This window comes from Arachis ipaensis, chromosome B5 (genome assembly GCF_059453495.1).
Source record: "Arachis ipaensis isolate K30076 ecotype BB chromosome B5, ASM5945349v1, whole genome shotgun sequence".
Lineage (NCBI taxonomy): Eukaryota > Viridiplantae > Streptophyta > Magnoliopsida > Fabales > Fabaceae > Arachis > Arachis ipaensis.
Window position 1 is genome coordinate 93820335 of NC_142440.1, and position 22954 is coordinate 93843288.

The following is a 22954-nucleotide window of genomic DNA, read 5'->3' on the forward strand; positions in this document are numbered from 1 at the left end:
GCTGTTCGCTCACCTCCGAAATGACCTCCATATTGTGACCCATGGCAATGCCATAAGATCCTTTGTGCTTCTTCTTTAGGCACACACCTACGGATTATGCCGTCTGCACATCTCTTAAAGAGATAGGGTTCATCCCACAAGTAGTACTTTGCATCAGTAATTAATTTTTTCTTTTGTTGCTTGCTGTACTCCTTGGGAATGAACCTTGCAGCTTTGTAGTTTACAATGTCTGCAAACCATGGTGTTTCCTGAATGGCAAACAAATGCTCATCCGGAAAGGTCTCAGAGATTTCAAGAGAGAGGAATGACGTCCCTTCTATTGGCTCTATACGGGACAGATGATCAGCCACTTGGTTCTCTGTCCCTTTTCTGTCTCTTATTTCTATATCAAACTCTTGCAGAAGCAACACCCATCTTATGAGCCTGGGTTTTGAATCCTACTTTGTGAGTAGATATTTAAGAGCAGCATGGTCAGTATACACAATCACCTTTGATCCTACCAAGTATGATCTAAACTTGTCAATGGCATAAACCACTACAAGCAATTCTTTTTCTGTGGTTGTGTAATTTTTCTGGGCATCATTTAAAACGCGGCTAGCATAGTAAATGACATGTAGAAGCTTGTCATGCCTCTGCCCCAGTACTGTACCAATGGCGTGATCACTGGCATCACACATTAGCTCAAATAGTAATGTCCAGTCTGGTGCAGAAATAACTGGTGCTGTGACCAGCTTGGCTTTCAGCGTTTCAAACGCCTGCAGACACTCTGTGTCAAACACAAATGGCATGTCAGCAGCTAGCAGATTGCTCAGAGGTTTTGTGATTTTTGAAAAATCCTTTATAAACCTCCTATAGAATCCTGCATGCCCCAGAAAGCTTCTGATTGCCTTAACATTGGCAGGTGGTGGTATTTTTTCAATTACCTCTATTTTTGCTTGATCTACCTCTATTCCCTTGTTTAAAATTTTATGCCCAAGGACAATCCCTTCAGTCACCATAAAGTGACATTTTTCCCAATTTAAAACTAGGTTGGTCTCTTGGCATCTTTTCAGAACTAGTTTCAGGTGATCAAGACAGGAGCTGAATGAGTCTCCATATACTGAGAAGTCATCCATGAAGACTTCCAGAAATTTTTCCACCATATCAGAGAAAATAGAGAGCATGCATCTCTGGAAGGTTGCAGGCGCATTACACAGCCCAAATGGCATCCTTCTATAAGCAAACACTCCAGATGGACATGTGAATGCTGTTTTCTCTTGATCCTGGGGATCTACTGCAATCTGGTTATAGCCTGAGTAGCCATCCAAAAAGTAGTAATAATCATGACCTGCCAATCTTTCTAGCATCTGGTCTATGAATGGTAAAGGAAAATGATCCTTTCTGGTGGCTGTATTGAGCCTTCTATAGTCAATACACATGCGCCACCCTGTAACTGTTCTTATAGGAACCAGTTCATTCTTTTCATTATGAACAACTGTCATGCCTCCCTTTTTGGGGACAACTTGAACATGGCTCACTCAGGGGCTATCAGAAATAGGATAAATAATTCCAGCCTCCAGTAATTTGGTGACCTCTTTCTGCACCACTTCCTTCATGGATGGATTTAGCCGCCTCTGTGGTTGAACCACTGGTTTAGCATTATCCTCCAATAAGATTTTGTGCATGCATCTAGCTGGGCTTATGCCCTTAAGGTCACCTATGGACCACCCAAGAGCTGTCTTGTGTGTCCTTAGCACTTGAATAAGTGCTTCCTCTTCCTGTGGATTTAAAGCAGAGCTTATAATCACTGGAAAAGTGTCACCTTCTCCCAGAAATGCATATTTCAGGGATGGTGGTAATGGTTTGAGCTTAGGTTTAGGAGGTTTTTCCTCTTCCAGAGGAAATTTCAGAGGCTCTTTCATTTCCTCTGAATCCTCCAAATCAGGCTGAACATCTTTAAAGATGTCTTCCAACTCTGATTCGAGACTCACAGCCATGTTGATCTCTTCTACCAAAGAGTCAATAAGATCAACTTTCATGCAGTCTTTTGATGTGTCTGGATGCTGCATGGCTTTGACAGCATTCAACTTAAACTCATCATCATTGACTCTCAGGGTTATTTCCCCCTGTTGGACATCAATGAGAGTTCGTCCAGTTGCTAGGAAGGGTCTTCCTAGAATGAGAGTGGCACTCTTGTGCTCCTCCATTTCCAGCACTACAAAGTCAGTGGGAAAGACGAATGGCCCAACTCTGACAATTATGTCTTCAATCACGCCTGATGGGTATTTAATGGAGCCATCAGCAAGTTGGAGACATATCCGGGTTAGTTTAACTTCTTCAGTTAAACCAAGATTTCTGATAGTGGATGCAGGTATTAGGTTGATGCTTGCCCCAAGATCACATAAAGCTGTCTTGGTGCAATTACCTTCTAATGTGCATGGTATCAGAAAACTCCCAGGGTCTTTAAGCTTTTCAGGAAAGATTTTCAGAATGACTGCACTGCATTCTTCAGTGAGGAGAACTCTTTCAGTTTCTCTCCAATCCTTCTTATGACTCAAGATCTCTTTCATGAACTTGGCATAAGAAGGTATTTGCTCAAGTGCCTCTGCAAATAGAATCTTTATTTCAAGAGTCCTGAGATAATCTGCAAAGCGAGCAAATTGCTTATCCTGCTCCTCTTGGCGGAGTTTTTGAGGATAAGGTATCTTGGCTTTATATTCCTCATCCTTAGTTGCTGTAGGTTTATTTCCTACAGAAGTGGTTGAAGAAGCCTTTTTAGATGGGTTGTCATCAGCACTTGTGTGTGTCTGATCCCTCACTGGCAATTGAGTGCCAGAGTTAGAAGCTGGAGTGACATTAGACGCCAGCTCCTCATCTGTTCCTGGCGTCTGAACGCCAGAACTGTGCTTCTTTTGGGCGTTCAACGCCAGATCCTTGCTTGTTTCTGGCGTTGAACGCTAGTCCTGAGCATGGTCTGGGCGTTCAGCGCCAGCCTTCCACCCAATTTCTGGCGTTTTAGCGCCAGAATTATTTTTCCCTGGGCTCTTACTGTCCTCAGGTAGATTTTGGGTGGTTTGCTCATTTCTTGGCTTCTTGCTGCCTTGAGGTGGGGTATTTAACGTCTTCCCACTTCTTAATTAATCTGCTTGGCATTCTTCTGTTATTTGTTTTGACAGCTGCTGCTTTGTTTGCTTCAATTGTTCTTCCATATTTATATTAGCCATCCTTGTCTCTTGTAGTCTATCCTTGAATTCGGCTAACTACTTTGTTAGAAAGTCCAATTGCTGATTGAATTCAGCAGCTTGTTTTACAGGACTTAGTTCAGCAATTACTGTTTTAACCTCTTCTTTCATGGAAGGGTCACTGCTTAGGTACAGATGCTGATTTCTGGTAACTGTATCAATGAGCTCTTGAGCTTCTTCAATTGTCTTTCTCATGTGGATAGATCCACCAGCTGAGTAATCTAGAGACATCTGAGCTCTTTCTGCAAGCCCATAATAGAAGATGTCTAACTGAACCCACTCTGAAAACATTTCAGAGGGGCATTTTCGTAGCATCTCTCTGTATCTCTCCCAGGCATCATAAAGAGATTCATTATCTCCTTGTTTAAAGCCTTGGATGTCCAGCCTTAGCTGTGTAGTCTGTTTTGGGGGAAAGTATTGATTCAGAAATTTTTCTGTCAGCTGTTTCCATGTCCTTATGCTGGCCTTAGGTTGGTTATTTAACCACCTCTTGGCTTGGTCTTTTACAGCAAATGGAAACAGTAATAATCTATAAACATCCTGATCTACTTCTTTATCATGTACTGTGTCAGCAATTTATAAAAACTATGCCAGAAACTCTGTAGGTTCTTCTTGTGGAAGACCGGAATACTGGCAACTTTGCTGCACCATGATAATGAGCTGAGGATTCAACTCAAAGCTACTGACTCTAATGGAGGGTATGCAAATACTACTCCCATATGAAGCAGTAGAGGGGTTAGCATATGACCCCAGAGTCCTCCTGGACTGTTCATTTCCACTTAGATCCATGATGGAGAAAGGGAGATGATGTAAAAAAATTTATTTTTTATTTATTTATTTATTTATTTATTTCGAAAATAAAATAAATTAAAATAAAATAAATAAAAATAGGTGAAGATTTTCGAAAAAATGAGGGGAGAGAGAGAGTGGTTAGGAAGTTTTGAAAAAGATATGATTTTTTTTTTGAAAAGGGTTTTAAATTTTGAAATAAAAAAATCTGAATTTTAAAATTGATTTTCGAAAAATTGCTTTAAAAATAGAGGGAAAAGATATTTTTGAATTTAATGAGGAAAGAGAAAAACAATAAAATAACACAAGATCTAAAATTTTTAGATCTAATGCTCCTTGTTTTCGAAAATTTTGGAGGGAAAACACCAAGGAACACCAAACTTAAAAATTTTAAGATCAAGACACAAGGAAAACTCAAGAACACTTTGAAGACTCACAAGAACACATGAACATGAAGAAAGAACACCAAACTTAAAATTTTTAGAAAACCAAAACAAATTTTCGAAAATAAAAAAAATCAACAAGAAAACACCAAACTTAAAGTTTGGCACAAGATTTATTCAAAGAAAAATTATTTTTGAAAAAGATTTTAAAAATAGGATAGCCAATTACCAAGAACATAAGCACCACGCTCTAGCTAATTGAGCTATAAATTTAAAGTGTTTTAACAAGGTATAAATAATAAAAGACTCTAAACCAAAAAGAAAAATTTTTCCTAATCTAAGCAACAAATAAACCGTCTGTTGTCCAAACTCGAACAATCCCCGACAATGGCACCAAAAACTTGGTGCACGAAATTGAAAATCACAGTTCTTCACAAATTCGCACAACTAACCAGCAAGTGCACTGGGTCGTCCAAGTAATACCTTACGTGAGTAAGGGTCGATCCCACGGAGATTGTTAGCTTGAAGCAATCTATGGTTATCTTGTAACTTTTAGTCAGGAAAACAATAAAATAATTCACTTATCAAATTTGATTGCAAGGAATAAAAGGGCAGAACACAAATTATACTTGTATGCAATGATGGAGAATATGTTGGAGTTTTGGAGATGCTTTGTCTTCTGAAATTCTGCTTTCCTCTATTTCTGATTCACGCACGCATGTCCTCCTATGGCAAGCTATGTGTTGGTGGATCACCGTTGTCAATGGCTACCATCCATCCTTCCAGTGAAAAGGGTCCAGGTGCGCTGTCACCGCACGGCTAATCATCTGCAGGTTCTCAATCGTACCGGAATAGGATTCACTATCCTTTTGCGTCTGTCACTACGCCCAGCACTCGCGAGTTTGAAGCTCGTCACAGTCATTCAATCCCTGAATCCTACTCGGAATACCACAGACAAGGTTTAGACTTTTCGGATTCTCTTGAATGCTGCCATCAATCTAGCTTATACCACGAAGATTCCGATTAAGAGATCTAAGAGATATTCATTCATTCTACAGTGGAAGGTAAGTGGTTGTCAGGCACGCGTTCGTGGAGGAATGATGATGATTGTCACGTTCATCACATTCATATTGAAGTGCGAATGGATATCTTAGATAGGAACACGCATGTTTGAATGGAAAACAGAAATACTTGTATTAGTTCATCGAGACACAGCAGAGCTCCTCACTCCCAACAATGGAGTTTAGAGACTCATGCCGTTAAAAGGTACAAAGTTTAGATCTGAAATGTCATGAGATCTAAAATAAGTCTCTAAAAGTTGTTTAAATACTAGACTAGTAAACTAGGTTTACAGAAAATGAGTAAACTAAGATGGATAGTGCAGAAATCCACTTCTGGGGCCCACTTAGTGTGTGCTGGAGCTGAGACTTAAGCTAATCATGTGCATAGGGCTGTTTTGGACGTTCAACGCCAGCTTTGGATCCTTTTCTGGCGTTGAACTCCAACTTGCAACTTGTTTCTGGCGCTGGACGCCAGACTGCAACATGGAACTGGCGTTGAACGCCAGTTTACGTCGTGTATACTTGAGCAAAGTATGGACTATTATATATTGCTGAAAAGCCCTGAATGTCTACTTTCCAACGCAGTTAGAAGCGCGCCATTTGGACTTCTGTAGCTCCAGAAATTCCATTCCGAGTGCAGAGAGGTCAGAATCCAACAGCATCAGCAGTCCTTTTTCAGCCTGAATCAGACTTTTGCTCAGCTCCCTCAATTTTAGCCAGAAAATACCTGAAATTACAGAAAAACACACAAACTCATAGTAAAGTCCAGAAATATGAATTTTGCCTAGAAACTAATGAAAATAAACTAAAAACTAACTAAAACATACTAAAAACTATATGAAATTAACCCCAAAAAGCGTATAAAATATCCGCTCATCAGCAAACATATGCATTTAAGATCAAATAAAAAATTCATATGAATAAAGAGCAGGGTTGGAGAATAATCAGTTTACTTTCCAATAAGGAAATCTCAAACAAGAACTTCAAGACAAACCATAAAAGAACAAGATACGTAATCAAGTAACCTCGAGATGCAACTTCTAACGTTTTCCCAAACCCTGTGATGCATTACTTATAACTCCTATATTGTCTATGATAACCCGTTAGTGTCCTCATATACATAAACCATTAGCGTTAAGTTGGCCAAACTTAATACCATGAAGTATGCAATGAAAGACCAACAACATTAATTAGCAGACAGTCATGTGCATAAAGCTCTAACTCTTGTAATCCGAACAAGACCTACTACATGATAAACGCTCAGAGTATGCAATTTGAAGTATAGTCGGTCCATTCCTCAGGATCTACAGGAAAGACTGCCTTGATGCCATAATGTAACACCCTTACTATCAGAATATCACGCTTCTGGCTGCACCACTTTTATAGTGCGGATATTACGACGACTCTCATATATTTAATAATAAGATAAGAGCCTTTAACTCGAAACTGTATAAACTTTTCCACAAAAAGCCAGAACTATTTTTTCTTAATAACGTACATACATATATACAAATCAATCACAACACTTCATAATAACAATAACAATAACAATAACAATAACAATAACAATAACAATAACAATAACAATAACAATAACAATAACAATAATAATAATAATAATAATAATAATAATAATAATAATAATAAGAGTCCTTTATACAAATAACTTATAAACAATACATATCGCGACTCCTATCCCTCTTACAAAAATGTAAGAATAAAGGCGAGAAAAAACTATAATATATACAATAATATGCAATACAACTAGATGCACAGAAAGAACTCCTCAAACTCTTTGTCCGTTCTGAAAAGGAAAATCTGTACGGGAGTGAGAACATCGTCCTCGCAACGTCTCAGTAGAGGGTTTAAGAATTATCATAAGAGGATACATATAAAGAAAAGAATTGATTTCAATTGTAGTGATTATCGTGTGTCTTAGGAATTTATTAAAAATGTTAACGATTAATTATCCCACAACAATATATGTATGAAAATCACTTTTCACTGGTAAAAATTTCAAAGCTCAATTAATATCCCAAAATATAAACAAGTACGCCCCCCCCGGCCCATTACCAAATAAAGTCACGGCCTCTAGCCCATTACCAAATCAAATCATAGCCTATGGCCCAAAATATATAAACAAATCTCGGGCTTCGGCCCAAACAAAGCCAATCAACACTATCATCAACTCATCACCAATACTCAAACATAAAAGTGCCACATCAGGAATAACTCTCAGCGTCACCACCGCTAGCATAAGGGATCTGTTAGTTGTTCAAGTACAAATAAAATAATATAAAGAATACACAAACAGAGAGGACAGTTAAGGCAATTAGCTCAATTAGCATATAAGTACAATTAGGCAAATAGGCAAGCCAAATACAAGATGCACACCTAAATAATACACAAGAATGCAAATGATGTATGCCTACCATATGGTCAATGAGGTCATCTATCGGTTATACAGCCAAATCCGACATGTCTGGTCGCGAACCCTGGACAGTCCTTGGGTGCACACATCTCTCAAGAGGAATTCACATCTCTTGGAGGACTTATCCGGAAAGGTCTAAGTGTTCGACCACATCTTGCGATGGAAGGTCAACAAATACTAACCCGGAGCAAGCGGAGTGAACCACAATCCTTGCGTCTATCTCGGAAGCTCAAATTTTGACATGGAGTAAGCGGGACAAAATCACAATCCTTACGTCTACCTAGGAAGTTCAAATTCATCTCAACCAGGAGTAAGTGGGGTGAACCACACCCTTGCATCTACCCCGAGAGGTATTACTCTCAACTAGGAGCAAGTGGGGAAAATCACACCCTTGCATCTACCCCGAGAGGCTCAAATATCAAAATCTCTTTTAAAAAGAAAGTTAAATCCATTTCTCATTCATAACTTATTTTCACCAAATCAAAAATCTCAAATTTAACTTCAATAACCGATTCTTCAATTCCATTTGAAATTCTTCAAAAGAACAACTCTCAGATTTGAATTAATCGCATAAAACTCACTTTCAACTTCATTCTCAAGTTTAATAACTTCTCAGAAGACTCAAAAATCACCTCTCTATACCAATCAAATTCAAATACTGTAAATCCACCAAAACTTCTCAAAATATAATTCTTTAATTAGACTCAAAACATAATCCTTTTCTTAATAAATTGAAACTAAAAAAAATTCTTTTCTCAATAATTCAAACTCAAAACATGATTCTTTTCTCAAATGAATCAAACTTGAAACATAATTCTCTTCTTGATAAATCGAATTCAAAATGATATAATTCTTTTCTTAAGAAATCAAACTAAAAAATAATACTTTTTTTAAAAAAAATAAAGCTCCAAAACATAGTTCATTTATTTTCTTAATAAATCGAAATTAAATAATATAATTCTTGAATTCAAACTTTTCTAAATAACACTTCAAACCAAATCTCTAATTTTTACAAAAATTTTGGCAGTATCTCCTCTATAATTTGGACTTTGCCACCCTTCAAAGGTTCCAACCAAACCGAACCAAATATCTCTCAATCATTGAAATCACTTCCAACAAACCATTATCACAACAATAGCAACTCAACTCATGAAAATCAACAAAATCCAGAACTCAACCAACCAACCTAGTAAATCACAATTTAAACTAACATCCATAAAATCAATTAGGAATCACAATTTTCAGCCACCTCAACCAATCAATCACTCAATCGAGCAAACAATGTCATTCATGCAAAATAATTCAATTCAATCCATAAGACTTACATAATCATAAAAATATATTTTTTGCATTAATATCGACTTGTAACAATTCTTGAAAATAAATTAAGTTTAAGAAGCGCGCCCCTACCTCGATCACAACTCAACTACGCAAGAAACTCTCTTTTTCTCTCGGCCCGTAACAGTGGCAGCCACAACTACAGCTCCATATCGCTCCCAGGACACCAATTGCAACTCCAAACATGACATGCAACAATCATGATCCTACGTTGCCGAGATCTCAAAACCTTTGATTGACCATAACAAAAATACTTACCGAAACAAAAATAATGATTCTCAAGGGTTCCAGAACAAAAATACTTACTGTAACTAAGGAGGAATGACTGAATCGAACAGCAACAGCTCAAGCGGTGTTCTGGCGGCCACATCAATGTTCCCGGTGGCCATACACGATGGGCAATAACCATGCAGCAACTGGAAGGGCGGCGGCTGGTGCGCACGAATCCCCATACTTCGTACACTGAACCAGCAAGTGCACTGGGTTGTCCAAGTAATACCTGAGTGAGTCAAGGTCGATCCCACGAAGATTGTGATTTGAAGCAAGCTATGGTTATCTTGCAGATCTTAGTCAGGCAGATAGAAGAATTGTTGGATTTGTTTAAACGCATAAAAGGAATAAAGAGAACAATAACTAGGTTGATATGTTTACCATGATAAGAAGATGGTTAAGGCTTGGAGATGCTTTGTTCTTCTGGATTAATTCTGGTCTTACTGTCTTCTTCAACTATGAATGATTTCTTCTATGGCAGGCTGTACGTGATTGACGCCGGTTGTGAAGTGGCTAATGTGATGTGTGGAAAACGATCCAATACAAAACTCACCGGCAAGTGTACCGGGTCGCATCAAGTAATAATAACTCATGTGAGTGAGGTCAATCCCATAGGGATTGAAGGATTGAGCAATTTTAGTTTAGCGGTTGATTTAGTCAAGCGAACAAGAGTTGATTTGAGTGATTTGTATCCAACAGAAGCTAAATTGCTTGAAATTTAAAGGGAGAGGGATAATTGACAAGAATTTAAAGTGCAGAAGAATTAAAAGAGCTGAATCTTAAAGTGCAAGTAATGTAAATTACAGAAACTTAGATTGCAAGAAATATAAATGACTAAAGCTTAAAGTGCAAGAAATGTAAATTGCTTGAATTATAAAAGGAATTAGGAATTGGGATTGCAGAAATTAAACAAGAGAAAGTAAAATTGCAATGGACAGAAGAGTAAAGGATGAATTAAACTGAAGTAAATCTCAAATAGAAAAGTAATTTGGCTTGAAGAAGCCTCAGCAGATGAACAAAAAGGAAAATGCAAGATCTCAGGGGTCAAGAGACTAGAAAACTAAATCTCAAATAGAAAAGTAATTTGGCTTGAAGAAGCCTCAGCAGATGAACAGAAAGGAAAATGCAAGATCTCAGGGGTCAAGAGACTAGAAAACTAAGTCTAGATCTCACTACCTTCCTTGATCCAATTCAGAAAATAATTGCAGACAAAATGAAAGATGAAAATCAGTAAAGAAACTTGAATTATGCAAAAAGGAACAAAGAGATCTCAAGGTGAGGTTGAGACAGAATTTCCTCAACTCTTCACTTTCAAGACTCAAGCAAGCTTTGCAGAAAAGAAAACAAGAAAATCCAGAGAAGAAGAGAACTCAATTCTCCTCCCAATTCTCCAAGATCCAAAATCAAAGTTATAGAATGAAAATTCTAAAAGAAGAAAAGGTGAAAGTAAAATTTTGCTCTAAATCAAACTAGCTTCTATTTATACACTTCCTTCTAATGATCATTAAGCCTTGAATTTGGGCCCTTGGCCTTGATGGAATTGGATTGAAGATAGCCTCTGTTGATTGCCCTTGGTCTTGAGAAGAAACCCGTTTGCATTATGGACTTTGGGATCATTCACGTTTGAGTCAACGTTTGAGGCAAACGTTGACTCAAATGTCTTATATTAGCATTATACAGAATGGAGTTTTGCTGTCACTCACGTTTGAGTTCACGTTTGAGGTCAAACGTGAGCTCAAACGTGATTCTCTCCAGGGTAATTTTCAGCCAACGTTTGACCTCACGTTTGAGGCAAACGTTGGCGCAAATGTTAAGTTATCCTGGGTATATTATTGAGCCAACGTTTGACCTCACGTTTGAGGCAAACGTTGGCGCAAATGTTAGCTTCTCCTGGGTGTATTATTGAGCCAACGTTTGATCTCATGTTTAAGGCAAACGTTGGCGCAAACATTAGCTCCTCCTGGGTGTATTATTGAGCCAACGTTTGACCTCACGTTTGAGGTAAACATTGGCGCAAATGTTAGCTTCCTCTAGGGTATATTATTGAGCCAATGTTTGACCTCACGTTTGAGGCAAACGTTGGCGCAAACGTTAACTTCCTTCAGGGTGGCTTTGCTGTATTCCACGTTTGAGTTTATGTTTGAGGCAAACATTATCTCAAACGTGATCTTCTCAATGGTGCCTTCATTTCTATTCCTGCCATCCCCTTTCTTCAACCTTCTTCCAAGCCTTTTGGTCACCTATCATCAATCAACAAATGCATCAAAGCTATGCTAAAATCATGAGACTTCTTCTCATCCTTGACATATAAGCAATTATAGCACAAAACTCATGAAAATGCATCAATTTACTCATGGTTGATTGAATCCAAGTAAACATGAATTTCTACCAAAATGGCTTACTTGTAATTCAAGAAAGTGTATAAAACCTATTAAAAACTAGGGAAAAAGACTAGTAAAACTAGGCTAAGATACCTTGGCATCACAACACCAAACTTAAATCTTGCTTGTCCCCAAGCAAGCATCAAACATAAGAGAGAAAGACATGAAACAGAGAAGTGTGCATATCCTTATTGAGCATATAGTTGAATTCAGTCCATGGGATTTTTATGCAGACAATGGTGGTTCATTTATTGTTTGCTGTTACATAAAAGATGTTTCCTTAAAGGTTTACTAAGTTTGCTACTATAAGGCTTTACTTTTGCTTGTTCCCTTGCTAACTTTTCCTTCTTTATTTTGCTCAGAGAGCTTATTATTCTTTGAAGGCTTGGTGGCAAATGTTGCAGCAGCCTTTGGCTTAATTTTGCTCAACATTCCTTCACCACAGACACATGGCTCACCCTTTTCTTTCTAGGATCATTGATGCCCAGCATCTCTTTGGATAACTAAATATTTTGTGGCTAGGTTGCTCTTTATTGTGGACTTTCAGTTGGCAATCCCAAATTAGTTGATCTAAGTGGCCAAGTTTTGAAGTACTCCTCAGAACTTACTTGTCCAAGTATATCCTAGTACAAAACACCACAGGCATGTGTCCTAGGGTCCAAGCTATTAGTGCCTAGCCTTATCATTTGTTTTCTTTGCTACTCTTGGCTTTTTCTCTTTCTTTTTCTTTCTGTTTTATTTTATTTTCAAGGGATTTTTAATGATACAAGCCTTTACAACACCAAACTAGTTCATTTCTTCAAAGAACATATCATTATGCAGCATTTATTTTATGAGCCATGCATTAAATCAACAAATACCACCATTAACTTTCATTCTAACTTATGCAACATTGGATATTTACTTCCTAATTCAAACATTTCTCTTTTATTCAGGCACATGGAAACAAAACAAAATTCAAGGTAATGAAAGATGACAATTATTATGCAGATCAGCATTCTTGACAAACAATTTTTCTCTTGCAACCAAAGGAACACTTTAGCAGGTCATATAAGAATTCCCAAAATTAAAATATTTCTCAACAACAAGGATCAAGTGTAAATACAACTTGTTGGGTTGCAGCTCTTCATTCTTCCTTCTGTTGTGTCTCTTTTGGGTTCTACTACAGATTGTCTCCAAATATTGGCCATTTTCCTGTATGAGTCTCAAAAGTTGCTTGCTTCTCAAGCCCTTAAGGCAGGTGGTTAGTATGCAAAGCTTATTTATGGGATTTTGAACTTACTTCGGTGTGTGAACACCAAACTTAGTCCCTTGCCACTGCTTTTCTGATGTAACAAGTTAACTAATTATGAACTCTCTTGGCCTTGCTAAAGGTTATGGAACTAAAAACTAGAAAACAGCAGATTGGTTAACTAGTTTATCTGATTGCTTGAAGCTAGCATTGTGCATAAGGTGAAAATGTGTTGTATGATGAGGTTTTTGGTGGAACACCAAATTTAGAATTCTTCATTCTCCCTTAGATTGTTTTGGTGTGCAACACCAAACTTAGCTTCTTGCAATATAGATAAAACTAATTAACCTTTTTATTAAAATAGCTATGAAAAGAAAACTACCTTAGGTTGGGTTGCCTCCCAACAAGCACTTCTTTATTGTCATTAGCTTGACATCCTTCATTCTTGCTTAGCTTAGGTTTTGAATCTCTTTTTCCTTGTCCCATTGCCCTCCTAAGTAAGGCTTTGCTCTGTGCCCATTTGCTGTGAAACGACTCTGTGTTGCTTCATTTAGCAATTCAAGATTTCCATAAGGAAAAACCTTTGTCACTAAATAAGGGCCAGTCTATTTGGACTTGAGCTTGCCAGGGAAAATCTTGAGCCATGAGTTGTACAGGAGTACTTGCTGTCCTGGTTTGAACTCCTTCTTTAAGATCTTCTTGTCATGCCACCTCTTGGCTTTTTCCTTGTATATCTTATCATTTTCATAGGCTTCTAGCCTAAATTCATCCAACTCATTTAGTTGTAATAACCTTTTCTCTCCTGTTGTCTGAGAATCAAGGTTGAGAAGTTTAGTAGCCCAAAAAGCTTTGTGTTCAAGTTCTACAAGGAGGTGGCAAGACTTGCCATACAATAGCTGAAAGGGAGACTTTTCAATGGGTGTTTTAAAAGTTGTTCTGTATGCCCAACGTGCATCTTCTAGCTTTCTAGCCCAATCTTTTTAGGTGCTTCCCACCGTTTTCTCTAAGATCTTCTTCAACTCCCTATTTGCTAATTCAGCTTGGCCATTGGTCTGAGGGTGGTATGGTGTGGCTACTTTATGAATTACTCCATATTTGTGGAGGAGTCTCTCCATTTGTTTGTTACAGAAATGGCCACCACCATCACTAACAAGACCCTTGGGTACTCCATATCTAGTGAAAATGTGCTTCTTAAGGAATTGAAGGACAATCTGTGCATCACAGGTGGTTGTGGCTATGGCTTCTACCCACTTTGAAACATACTCCACTGCCACCAAGATGTATCTGAAAGAGTAGGAAGGGGGAAAGGGTCCCATGAAATCAACCCCCCATAGATCAAATAGCTCCACTTCCAGAATGAAATTTTGAGGCATCTCATTCCTTCTTGTCAACCCTCCAGCTCTTTGGCATTCATTTCACTGGTGAACAAAATCTCTAGCATCCTTGAAGATAGTTGGCCAATAAAAGCCACTCTGCAGTATCTTTGCAGCTGTTCTTTCTAGTCTAAAGTGTCCACCATAGGCTGAACCATGGCAATGCCACAATATATCTCTCATTTCGTTTTTAGGGACACACCTCCTAATTACTCCATCAGAGCATCTCTTGAATAAGAAAGGCTCATCCCACAAGAACCTTCTTTCTTCATTAATTAGTTTCTTCACTTGTTTCTTGGAAAATTCTTGAGGTATCTTCCTTCCCACTTTGTAGTTTGCTATGTCGGCAAACCAAGGTGCTTGCTGAACTTGAAAAAGGTGCTCATTAGGGAAATTCTCATTCACTTGCTGTGGTCTATCCTGATTGGCTTCTTGTGGCACTCTTGATAAATGATCTGCTACTTGATTCTCACTTCCCTTTCTATCTCTTACTTCAATATCGAACTCTTGCAGCAACAACACCCACCTAATAAGCCTTGGTTTTGAATTCTGTTTAGACATTAAATACTTGAGAGCAGCATGGTCAGTATATACTATAACTTTTGAACCAATCAAGTATTGTCTAAACTTATCAAATGCATATACAATTGCCAAAAGCTCTTTCTCAATGGTGGTATAATTTTTCTGTGTTTCATTTAACACTTTGCTGGCATAATATATGACATGGTGCAGCTTGTCTTTCTTTTGCCCCAACACAGCACCAATAGCAAGGTCACTTGCATCACACATAAGTTCAAAAGGTAGTTTCCAATCAGGGGGTGTGATAATTGGTGTTGTAATGAGTTTTCCCTTTAAGGTTTCAAAGGCATGTTTGCAAATATTATCAAAGATGAAAGGGCTGTCAAGCATTAGCAAATTGCTCAATGATTTTGCTATTTTTGAAAAATCTTTGATGAATCTCCTGTAAAAGCCAGCATGCCCAAGAAAGCTCCTTATTGCTTTCACATTAACAGGTATAGAAAGTTTTTCAATAATTTCTATTTTAACTTTATCAACTTCTATACCTTTGCATGACACTTTATGCCCAAGAACTATCCCTTCAGGAACCATAAAATAGCATTTCTCCCAATTTAATACCAGGTTAGTTTCTTGGTATCTTTTTAAAACAAAAGTTAAATGATGCAGACAAGTGTTAAATGAATTGCCAAAGACAGAAAAATCATCCATGAAGACTTCTAAAAATTTTTCCACCATATCAGAAAAAATGAAAAGCATACACCTTTGAAAGGTGGCTGGGGCATTGCATAGCCCAAAGGGCATCCTTCTGTAGGCAAAAACTCCAAATGGACATGTGAAGGAGGTCTTCTCTTGATCCTTGGGGTTGATTGTACCCAGAGTATCCATCTAGGAAGCAGTAATAAGCATGGCCTGCCAATCTCTCCAACATTTGATCAATGAACGGTAGAGGGAAGTGATCTTTTCTTGTAGCATCGTTCAATCTCCTATAGTCTATGCACATTCTCCACCCAGTCACTGTCCTAGTGGGGATTAACTCATTCATCTCATTGGTGATGACTGTCATTCCTCCTTTTTTTGGTACAACTTGAACCGGGCTCACCCATGAGCTGTTAGAGATTGGAAAGATTATCCTAGCATTCCATAGCTTCATGACTTCTTTTTGAACTACCTCCTTCATGGCTAGATTGAGCCTTCTTTGTGGTTGAACTACATGTTTTGATTCTTCTTCCAACAGAATTTTGTGCATACAAATGGCTGGGCTAATGCCTTTGATGTCTTCAATTGTCCAGCCCAAAGCTGTTTTGTGAGCTTTCAACACTTCAATCAACCTTGATTCTTCTTCCACATTCAGGGAGGAGTTAATGATCACTGGCAGGGTCTCTTCTTCTCCAAGGAACATGTATTTGAGGTGAGGGGGAAGGGGCTTCAACTCCTGTCTTGGCTTCTCCTTCTCCTTATCTTCAATGGAGATTTCTACCACTTCCTCGTCTTGTTCCTCCTCCACTTCTTCTTCCTGTTGCTCTTGACAGGTGGACTCTAACATTTCCTCTATCAGACTTTCTATCATATCCACCTTCATGTAGTTCTCTTGTTCAGGGGGATGTTGCATTGATTTAAAGACATTAATGACCATTTGCTCATTATGCACCTTGAAGATCATCTCTCCCTTCTCTACGTCAATAATGGCTCTGGCTGTGGGTAGAAATGGCCTTCCCAAGATGATTAAATTGTTTCCTTCCTCTTCTGTATCCAAAATCACAAAATCTGCAGGGAAGATAAACTCCCCCACCTTTACTAAGAGATTTTCCACAATTTTATTGGGTGTCTTGATTGATCTATTAGCCATTACCAAAGACATCCTGGTAGGTTTGAGTTCTCCTATGGCAAGCTTTCTCATCATTGATAATGGCATCAGATTAATACTAGCGCCAAGGTCACAGAGAGCTTTGTCTAAGGTCATCTTACCTATGGTACATGAAACTACAAAACTCCCTGGATCTTTGAGCTTTGGTGGGATACCCCCTTGAATTATGGCACTACATTCTTCAGTGAGAAGTACTGTTTCTTTCTCTTGCCAACTTCTCTTCTTGTTAATAAGCTCCTTCAAAAATTTCACATATAGAGGCATCTACTCTAGTGCCTCAGCCAGTGGAATGTTTATCTTCAATTTCTTGAAGACTTCAAGAAATTTAGGGAAGTGTTGGTCCTTAATCTCCTTGTTGAACCTTTGGGGATATGGCAATGGAGGTGTGAAGTTCACTCCCTGTCTGTGATCCTTGGTTGGTTCTTCTATTGCTTCCTTCCCCTTTCTTGAGATTTGTGGTTGGTCTTCCTTTTCTTGAGCCTGCTTGCCTGTTATCACATCCTTATTGCTGGCTTCCTTTTTCTCTGTTGGCTCTTTGTTGTTGTCCATAGCTTTCTTGGTTGCTTCTTTGTTGTCTACCAATGTCTTTCCACTCCTTAGCTGTATAGCTTTGCACTCCTCTTTTGGATTAGAAATGGTGTCGCTTGGTAATGAGCTTGATGGTCTCTCAATAGCAATTTGCTTGGAAAGCTGTCCAATCTGCCTTTCCATATTTTTCATGGAAGCTTCCTGGTTCTTTGTTGTCATTTCTTGGTGCTTCATTATTTTCTCCATTAAGAGCTCCAAATTGGTGATCCTCTAAGAGTCTTGTGAGATTGGTTGGTTGTGAGGTGTTGAGGGTTGATGGTAAGTGTTTTGGTTGGTGGTTTGATTATTGGATGGATGATGGTTAGAGTTGGGGTAAGTGTTTTGGGGTTTTCTGTATGTATTTTAGTTGTTATTCTGCTGGTTATTGTGGTTTGTGTTTTTCCAACTGTTTTGGGTTGAATTCCTTTGCCATGGCTGTTGAGTTTGAGTGTGATTGTCTCCCCATTTGAGGTTGGGGTGGTTCTTCCAGGATGGGTTATAAGTGTCACCATAAACCTCATTGTGTCCAGAGCCTTGATGGTGCATGTAATTCACTTGTTCTTGCTGTTGATCTTCACAAGCTTCTTTACCTTGCCCCCATGTGGTTGATGGCTGGCTTGTGTTTACTGCTGCAACTTGAAGGCTATCAATCATCTTGGCTATTTGCTCAAATTGTTGCTGAATCTGCTACTGCATCATTTTGTTTTGAGCCAGGATTGAGTATACTCCTTCCAACTCCATCACTCCTTTCCTTTGTGATGGTTGGTATTGCCTTTGATGAGCAAAGAAATATTGGTTGTTAGCCACCATATCAATGAGATTTTGGGCCTCCTCTGCAGTTTTCATGAGTTGCAAAGAGCCTCCAGCTGAGTGATCCAGTGCTTCTTGAGCCTTCAAAGTGAGTCCTTCATAGAAGTTTTGAAGCTTGTCCCATTCAGTGAACATGTCTGGTGGACATTTCCTGAGCAAAGCCTTGTATCTCTCTCATGCCTCATATAGAGATTCAGCATCCAATTGTGTAAATGTTTGCACTTCAGTCTTCAATCTAACAATCCTCTGAGGTGGGTAAAATTTGGCAAGAAACTTGCTCACTAGATCTTCCCAAGTGTTGATGCTCTCTCTTGGAAATGTCTCTAACCACTGAGTAGCTTTGTCTCTGAGGGAGAATGGGAATAGCAACAGCTTGTAGATGTCAGGATGCACACCATTAGATTTGACAGTATCACATATCCTCAGAAAAGTGGATAAGTGTTGGTTTGGGTCTTTGATAAACCACTATTTTATGGTTTATCTTGTGCTCAATTGAGTGGATTTTATCAACTCTTTACCCACTTATTCATATTATTTGCATGGTTTTACTTTTTCCTTCCTAAATTTGTGCTATGATTGAAAACATGCTTCCATGGCCTTATATTTGCTAAATATTAATCCTCTCTTATTACTATTAGATGCCTTGATATGTGCGTTAAGTGTTTTTAGAGATTACAGGGCAGGAATGGCTTGGAGGATGGAAAGGAAGCATGCAAAGTGGAAGGAATACAAGAAGTTGAAGGAACTGCAAAGCTGTTAGCCTGACCCTCTTAAACTAAAACTGTCATAACTTGAGCTATAGAGGTCCAAACGACGCGGTTCCAGTTGCGTTGGAAAGCTAACATCCGGGGCTTCGATTTGATATATAATATGCTGTAGTTTCTCTGACGATAGGTGACGCGAATGCGTGCTTCACACGGATGTGTCGCAGTGACGAAAATCAGCATGGCAGATTTCTTCTCCAGCGATTTCTGGGCTGTTTTCGACCCAGTTTTTAGCCCAGAAAACATAGATTAGAGGCTATAAAGTGGGAGAATCCATTCATTCATAATCATCAGCTCATAATTCATAATTTTTAGTTTTAGATGTAGTTTTTAGAGGGAGAGGTTCTCTCCTCTCTCTTAGGATTTAGGATTAGGATTCCTCTTAAAGGAATTAGGATTTCTTATTATTTCAACTTTATTATTTCAACTTACAATTTCTTTCGAGTTCCAGGTTCAATGTTCCTTTTATTTATTTTCTCAATTTAGTTTATGAACTCTCTATGTTTAGATTGATTTTCTCTTATTAATGTAATTGAGGTATTTCAGATTTATGATTCTTATTTAGCTTTTTTTTATATTCTTGGCTTTAATTGATTAACTGGAGGCTCTTGAGTTATCAACCTTATCGTGATTGATTGTTATGTCTGCTAATTGACTGGAATCCCACTAACTCTAGTCTTTCCTTAGGAGTCGACTAGGACTTTGGGATCTAACTAATTAGTTTACTTGACTTTCCCTTGCTTTCGTAACAGTTAACTAAGTGGGATTAACTTCAATTCTCATAAGAATAACTAGGATATGACTTCCGAATTTTCATACCTTGCCAAGAGTTTATTTTATAGTTATTTATTTACTTTACTTGTCATTTAAATTACTTGTTCCTTACTTTCAAAACCCCAATCTACAAGACTCATAACCATTAATAAGAATACCTCCCTGCAATTCCTTGAGAAGACGACCCGAGGTTTGAATACTTCGGTTATCAATTTCAAAGGGGTTTGTTACTTGTGACAACCAAAACTTTTGTAAGAAAGGATGATTGCTTGGTTTAGAAACTATACTTGCAACGGGAATTTATTCTGAATTCTAAACCGTCAATCATTCGTTCTTCAAAATGGCGCCGTTGCCAGGGAATTGCAACTTATTATTGGTTATTGTAAATATTTGCTTTTTGCTTTTTATTTGTTTTTATTTTTGCTTTTTCATAAATTAAGAGGTTATTGGTTTTTATTTAGTTATTAAAATTTTTTTCAAAAATTTGTTCTTCGTGTTCATCCTGACCTTCAAGTTGTTCTTAGTTGTTTTCTTCGTTTTGATCTAAAAATTTTAAGTTTAGTGTCATTTTTTTTCTCTTTCCTCATTTAATTCAAAAATATATTTTCTCTTTATTTTTATTGAATTTTCAAAATTTCCATAAAAAAATATTCAGATTTTTTAAAAATTTTTATCTTATCTTATCTTAGTTTTAAATTTCAAAATTTAAATCTTTTTCAAAAATCATATCTTTTTAAAAATCTTATCTTATCTTATTTCAAAAATCAAATTTCAAATTTCAATATTTAAATTCCAAAATTCAAATTTCAAAATTTAAATTTAAAATTTTAAAAATCAAACCTTTTCAAAATTTAAATATTTTTCAAAACTTTATCTTATATTGTTGACTTTTACAAAATTCAAATTTCAAAAATTTAAAATTCAAATTTCAAATTTCAAATTTCAACTTCAAAATTCAAATTTCAAAATTCAAAAATTCAAAATTCAAAAATTTAATTTTCAAATTCAAAATTTAAATTTTAGTAACCTTTTAATTTAAATTTGTTTTTATTTTCATTTTTAATTTTTATTTGCTATTATGAGTTCTCACCCCCATCGCTTTGAGTTCGGTCCCAAAGTTGTTGCAAGGAATGGAAATTATAACAGGAACATGCATCAAGGTCAAAACAATCAAAGATGGAAGGAGCCACGAGGATCTGATCAACCCTTTCGGCAACATCACCTCCCAAGATACCATGGACAACGACCATCCTACAATGCATGCCAAGACAATAGATATGGCGGACCCCCTTGTAGTTACCAGCAAGCTCCATCATATGCCAATGAACCACCTCCTCAGAATAGCTTTGGACCGCCATACTCACAAGCCCCTTCCCACCATTCACCTCCATATGACCCTAACCCGTATCCACCATACCAACCACCTTATGAGCCAAATGAACCATACACAGAACCACCCCCATTCCAACACAACTACTCTCATGAACCACCACCTCAATATACACCATCTCCTTATCATTATCAAGAAGAACCACCTTCCTACCATGAACCATTTCTGCCAACAAATGAACCCTCCTATCCACCCCAAACCTCCATGGAGAAAGCACTTGCCGATCTAAACTCTACTATACAAGCTCTCGTCGCCCAAATCGGACCACCAAATACCTTCAACAATCAACCCTCAAGCTCTAGTGCACTTCCTTTTCAACCACAGAATAATCTCTCCATCCCATCACCACCATCCATGGAAAAGCACCCACATCCATCAATCGAAGAGCAACATGATCCCAATGATGCTATTGACATGGAACAAGAGAGAAGGGATCATCTTCGTAAATCCATACTTCATAAGGAGCTAGAGGAGGCCCTAAAGGTGAAGGTAGTCAAGACCCTTGAAGTCGAAGGAGTGATTGAAGAATTAGTGAAGGAAGACATCAAGGAGGAGTCTAATTTTGTCTTAGAGCAAGAGGAGGCCCAAAATATAGAGATAGGAGAGACCCTTGAAGATGAAAGAATAGTTGAAAGGAGTTGTCATGGAAAGAAAATTATCAAGGATGAGTATGATTTTATATTAAAACTACTGGACAAAGCAGTAATTATTGAAGAGGAAGAAGTGGTTGAAGACCTGGGAGATGCTGAACCTCCATGGGAAAGTCAAGACCTAGAACCTCCTTCCAAGGCGATTGAAATTGATGCTGAGGAGGGTGTACAACCTCCAAGGTATATTATAGTTGAAGACTTGGAAGAGGTTGGTCAAGAGATGGAGATTAAAGAAGATGAAGCTCAGCCTCCCATGCCCTTGGTGAGCAATGAAGAAGAGATTGAATTGGAAGAAAGCTACCAAGAGGAAGAGGTTGATATTGAAGAAACTTGCAAAGAGGTGGAAGTTGTCAGAGAAGAGCGAAAGGGAGTGGAGCTTGCAAATTCGTTGAAATACCTCCCCCTAAGTTGCCATCATCCTTCACAACATTCAAGTGGGTAAAATTCATATCCCTTAGCTTTCTAATTCCACTTGAATATGGGCTACTGGAGACGGATGGTTAACTTAAAGCTCTTTGTGGCATTAAGAGTAAGAGGAAGATGGTTAGTGGTTGGAGTTGTCAAGCAAGGTTTAACATGGTTGTGTGCTCAGAGTTTAAATGCAAGGGTTGGTGTAAAGCTCAACTGAATGGGTTTAGGAAGTTGTTTGGCCGCTTTAGTGAGAATTCAGATTGCTTGCTACCTAGATGGAATCATAATGATCAACAAGAAGACAGGTGTAAAAGCAAGATTTGGGACCCCGGAATTCATTCTGGCAATCAACACTCTTGGGGCCTTGTCACTTGCTTTAACTTACTTGAAGGTTTTCTGTGCCTAGTTTGGGATCCCGGAGGCTGTTGGCATTCCAAACATTGGTGGAGATTTCTGGATGAATTCAAGCACAAGCCACCATAACAAAGGACTCCCCAAATATCCAACTTACGGACTTTAACTAAAAGTGCTAGGTGGGAGACAACCCACCATGGTATGATTGTTCCTTTTTCAATTTTAATTTTATTTAGTTTAGTTTGTTTTTCAATTTTATTTTATTTTATTGAACCTGGAATTATTCATAATTTCTGTATACTGCATTCTGCATTTTGCATAAAAAAAAAAAAAAAACGCACGCGACGCGTAAGTGTCGCTGACGCGTCCGCGT